This window comes from Neomonachus schauinslandi, chromosome 5 (genome assembly GCF_002201575.2).
Source record: "Neomonachus schauinslandi chromosome 5, ASM220157v2, whole genome shotgun sequence".
NCBI lineage: Eukaryota > Metazoa > Chordata > Mammalia > Carnivora > Phocidae > Neomonachus > Neomonachus schauinslandi.
The window spans coordinates 42,336,694-42,342,306 of record NC_058407.1 but is presented as its reverse complement, the minus strand read 5'-3'; positions in this window follow the sequence as shown (position 1 = coordinate 42,342,306).

Sequence of the window (5,613 nt, the reverse complement as noted above, 5' to 3'; positions counted from 1 at the left end):
TGAAAATCTGTCTATTCAAATTGAGTTCCGTAGAATTTAGACGCGATCTGCGCCATCTCCGTGCGTGCGTACGCTAAAGCCCGCGTTATTTGCACAAACTACAAGCGTTTCTCCTGCGTAGCCAATGAAGAGCCGGAGACGTCTTTCCCAGGATGCATGGCAACCACGGAGTTTAGCTGCATGCTGGGAATTGTAGTCCAGGACTATGGGCAAGGGGAGCCTGTCTTACCCGTAGTGTTCTCTTGGTCCCGGTATCTTACTTAGGACCCCGAACTCCAGAGTTTGGCTATATTAGCGCAATCGGTCTATCCTTGATGTCACTCAGTCATTCATTTGATAATATTTATGTGACTGTCAAATAAGTGCTAGGTCTAAATACGAAAATACATAATCCTTGACGGCAGGGAGTGACAGTAATAGCTAACATTTATTGTGAAACTACTTTTCGCCGGCACTTTATTTGCATTTCTAATTCTCAAACAACATTAAAACAAACAAAACTCCCTAAGATTAATAATTTTTTGTAGGATAATTTTTAAAAGTCTTTGTTTCTGGTGGTAATTTCCTAGAGTCTTGGTATAGCTCTTTCTAAGCCAGAAGGATAGTAACTAAGTGACACTTCTGAAGAGTTTCACCTAGCCTAAGATTTCCCAAATACCTCAAGATGTGAAGGGTGGCTCAGACGGTTAACTTGTCTGACTCTTGGTTTCAGCTCAGGTTATGATCTCAGGGTCCTGAGATCAAGCCACAGGTCAGACACTGCACTCAGCGCGGAGTCTGTTTGTCACTCTGCTCCTCCCCTGCTCACACATTCTCTCTCTCTCTAAAATAAATAAAATCTTAAAAAAAAAAAAAAAAAGAGGTATGTCTTGTAAGTGGCAGGCCATGATCGCATCCCTATATTCTTGCAATTTACTCAAAAAGCAATGACAAATCCTGGGGCACTTGGCTGGCTCAGTCAGTAGAGCATGCGACTCTTGTTCTTGGTGTTGTGAGTTTAAGCCCCAGGTTTCGTGTAGAGATTACTTAAAAATAAAATCTTAAAAAAAAAAAAGCAATGACAAATCCCTATAATAAAACAAATAACAACAGGGGAAAGTAATAAAGTAAGAATCAATTCCTTCAGTGTTCCCAGGAATCCTATGAAGCAGATTTTTATTACTGCTATTTTAAGGAACTCAGTCACTAATAGGTGGTGAGCTAGACATCGAGTCCAGGCAGTCTGACCATTAGCAGTTTCAGAAAGGCTATTAAAAGGATTAATTGTTACAAGTGTGTTGGAAGGAGGACTGGGTTTTCAGCCTCATAGCTTTTGAATTTGAGGGCATTAGCTCTTCTGTGGATCTCCAGCCTGCTGTCCCACCATGCAGACATTGGACTTGTAGTGGAGTTCATCCAAATAGCTGATAAGCATATGATGCTTAACCTCACTACTGTCTTAAAAGCGTGTAAACATAACTGTGAAATATCACTTCTCACCCACTAGACTGGCAAAAAATAAATAATAAATACATATATTTTTAAATGATAATCTGATGGAAGAAAGTGCACTCTCATACACTGCTGGTGAAAATGCAAACTGTCACTGCCTTTTTGCAAAGCAATCTATCAATATAAAATATACACATATTCTTCCACAGTAATTCCACTCCTGGAAAACTGTCAACTAGAAGTAAACCACCATTCCATTAGAATGTGTGTATAACTGTGTCATTTACTGCTTGTGTAGAAGCAGTTCAGTGAAAGGGACTATGGGGCCACACCCACCAGTAAGTTTCTTACCCATCCCTGTTCAGTTTCCTGTAACAGGAAAAATAACCTTAACTCTGTGACTTTATACATTAAAAATGCTAAAAAAAAAAAAAAAAAAAAAAAAAGCGCTTCACATTTGGTACATATTCAGTGTTAGCTATTATTTATTTAAGGTGGCAAAAAAGTAAAAGCATCTTGACTATCAATTAGAGATATAGTGAAATAAATTGATATTACTTCCATAGTGGTGAGATATTATGCAACCATTCATAAGAATTAATTAAATCTAATGAAGAGATTACCTAGAGGCATTGAGTGATAAAAGCCAAATACAGTACATATATAAATTGTTATGTTATTATTTATATAATTATCCCATTTTAAAAATAATTATCCCATTTTGGGGGCACCTGGGTGGCTCAGTTGGTTAAGTATCCAACTCTTAGTTTTGGCTCAGGTCATGAGATCGAGCCCTGAGTCGGGCTCCATGCTAGGTGTGGAGCCTGCTTAAGATTTTTGATCTCCAAGGGATGCCTGGGCGGCTCAGTTGGTTAAGCGTCTGCCTCTGGCTCAGGCAGGTCATGATCCCAGGGTCCCAGGGATCCCAAGGAACCCATTGGGCTCCTTGCTCAGCCGGGAGCCTGCTTTTCTCTGCCTGCCACTCCCCCTGCTTGTGCTCTCTATCTCTCTGACAAATAAGTAAATAAAATCTTTAAAAAGAAAGAAAAAAAGATTTTTGCTCTACCTCTCCTTCTGCCCCTCTCCCATCCAACTTTCGTGCTCTCTCTCTCTCAAAAAAAAAAAATTATCCCTTTTTTTTTTTAAGATTTTATTTATTTGACACAGAGAGAGAGAGAGAAAGAGAGAGCACAAGCAGGGGGAGCGGCAGGCAGAGGGAGAGGGAGAAGCAGACCTCCCGCTGAGCAAGGACCCCGATGCGGGGCTTGATCCCAGGACTCTGGGATCATGACCTGAGCCGAAGGCAGAGGCTTAACCGACTAACCCAGACAGGCACCCCAAATTATACCATTTTTATAAAGCAAACCATTCAATAAATATTTATTGAGCATCTATAATGTTTCAGGTTCTGTTCTAAATACTTTGTTCTATGTGCTAGATATAATAATTATATGTATGTATGTGTGTATATGTGAATATATGTTTGTATGTGATCATACAAAAAAAGATTTGGAAGGCTACACATCAAGGTTATAGCCTGGCTATCTTAGGGATGAAAGCAGAAAAGAAAAAGGAAGTAGGCAAAAAGATTAAAAAAATAGGTAAAAAAATAATCATCTTTAGAAAAATGTCAACAAAAGTAAAGGAGTTTGCATGAAAGCCTGGAAAACCTGGGAATCTAGGAGAGACCAAATTTGAGAAATATATTCAGCCAGTCTTGGAATGTTTGCTGTGCAACAAAATGTTTCATGTGTCATGGTGTTGGGATAAAATATGCTTGCAGGATATCAACCTCTTCCCGCAAGGCCCCATTTAGCAAACTCTATAGATACGGACAAATGACGTATGGCTTTGGCTGATAACCAGCTTGAGTAAATACTTAACCAACCTCTTTTTCTTCAGTTGTAAAAATGAGAGAGTTGAGTTAGATTATTGCTTCTTAAAATTTAGCCAACCTCAGACTCACATGGAGGGGTGACCCCATTCCCAGTTTATAGTTCAGTAGGCCTGGGGTAAGGCCCAAGAATTTGCAGCCTGGAAAACAAGGAATTATCCAACCCCAAAATGTCAGTAGTGCCAAGGTTGAGAAACTTGGGTCTACAGATATTCTTAATTTCTGTGATTCTACTTCAAAGGGCTAGTAAGGGCCTTATTCCAAACCAGGCATGCATTGAAAGTAAAGTTTTTTTCCCACTTTTTACCTACCTAGGGCAGAACTTGCCTGGTATCAAAGCCAAAGTTTCCAGATGGCTGTTCATTATTATGCTGGGCTCCGTGATGGGCAATCCTGCTCCATTTTCCTCAACTCTGCCCGTCATTCTGGAATTCTGTTGTCTCATTACCCAAACAATGATACTGGTACATACAGCGGATGCTTAAGGTCTAAAGACACTCATTACCACTTGAATATTAGTCTCTCTGGGCCCCAGGCCCACAGAACATTAATATTTCCTTGGGCCTCTCCTACTATTTCCAAGGCAATCTCCCATCTTTCTTTTCTTGATTGTTCTTATTGATAAGCAACTGCTTTGATTTAATTTTCAGTTATAATATTCTTCCCCCTAAAGGAAAGCTGGAACACATTTCATGATATTAGGTTCCACCAAAGCAACAGAAGGCTTTTTAATGCATGCATGAATATTCAAGATTTAATCAGTGGCATGTGAAATGTATTGATACTGCTGAGAATTATTATTTTATGCAAATAGAACAAGCAAACTACAGTCTTTATTTGTTTACATGACACCGGGGGAATATTTGAACTTCCCTAAGAAGCAGATTTCTAGTCATTTGTTAAATCTATATGCTTCTCCCATCCTTCAGACAGTGGTAACCACAGATGGCCCTTGATGAAATGAACTTTTTTTTTTTATGAAATGAGCTTTTTAGATTATGTATTTCAAACATTTAATGGGTTTATATTTAAACAAGTCATTTCATGATGTTAGTAAGATGGCAACATGGCTTCTCCATTGTTTCAAAATCTCAAATTAAAAGTGCAGTTATCTGATACACTTAGAGACTGGAAATTCAGATTTTAACACTACATTTTTGCTTTTGATTATCTATCAGTGATTTTAATTTCTTTTGGTTTCTGAGTCCCTTTACTAATGTGATTAAATCAATGGACTCTTTCTCCAGAAAAGTACATATATTTGGGTACACATATCATTTTACCCACAGTTTGATGGATGTTCACTTTTCTGTCACACTCTTTCATAAAACCCCTGCAGGATCAAGCCATCAGGTTAGGTTAGGGACCCTTGCCTTAAAGCAACACGGGAGAAGGTCTCAGACACCCAGATCTGACCTTATGAGCACTCAAATCCCCTGCTCTTAGAGTTCTCCAGAAGACACAGAATTAGAATTTTAGTATGCTTTAGTACTTGCATATAAGTATACTTCTCAAGATTCCTTTGATTGCAAATCATAGAAATTTAAATTAACAAGTAAAAAAGTGGATTTATTGTCCTACATACCTGGGAACTAGACCTAGGACCTCAACAATGTCATAGAGATATTCACGCTCTTTCTCTATCATAATATCTCTCTCTTTCTGTGTGTCCTCCCATCTGTTGGCTCTGTTTTTTCTGTGCTTTCACAAAAACACACTGTGTGTACTACAATAAGCATAGCAAGTTATGCAGAGGATTAATAAGTTTTCAGGTTTTACCCATCACCATCTCTCATTCCCATGCCACCAATTCATTAAAATAAGCCACATACTTAAAGAATTACTTAGCCCCAGTCATAAGATAGATGGAGGAATTATGTACTAAAATTTTTTGGGGTGTGTGTGTGTAATAACGCTCTATATTTGCTGTGAGGATTTTAAAATGTATTGATTGGTCTACTAGTTTGATTTATACTTCTCTAGGCACACGTGGTGATACTGAAAAGGTGATCTGCTATAATTGTGATGACTTGGTGTAACCCCTTTTTATAATAATTATTCTCTCATGTAGCATATTTTCCTACAGGAAATTGCTACATATTTTTTCTTTTAACTTTGAAAAGAATAAAAAAGGCAATGCAAGGAACAATGCAACCATCATCCAAGAATCCCTCTACCTAAATTTAATAAATGTAAATTATCATTTATCATTTTGGCCCCAGATTTACATTAATATTTGTATCATAAAATCTCACATATATGCAAAATGAAGTCACTCCACAGTCTTA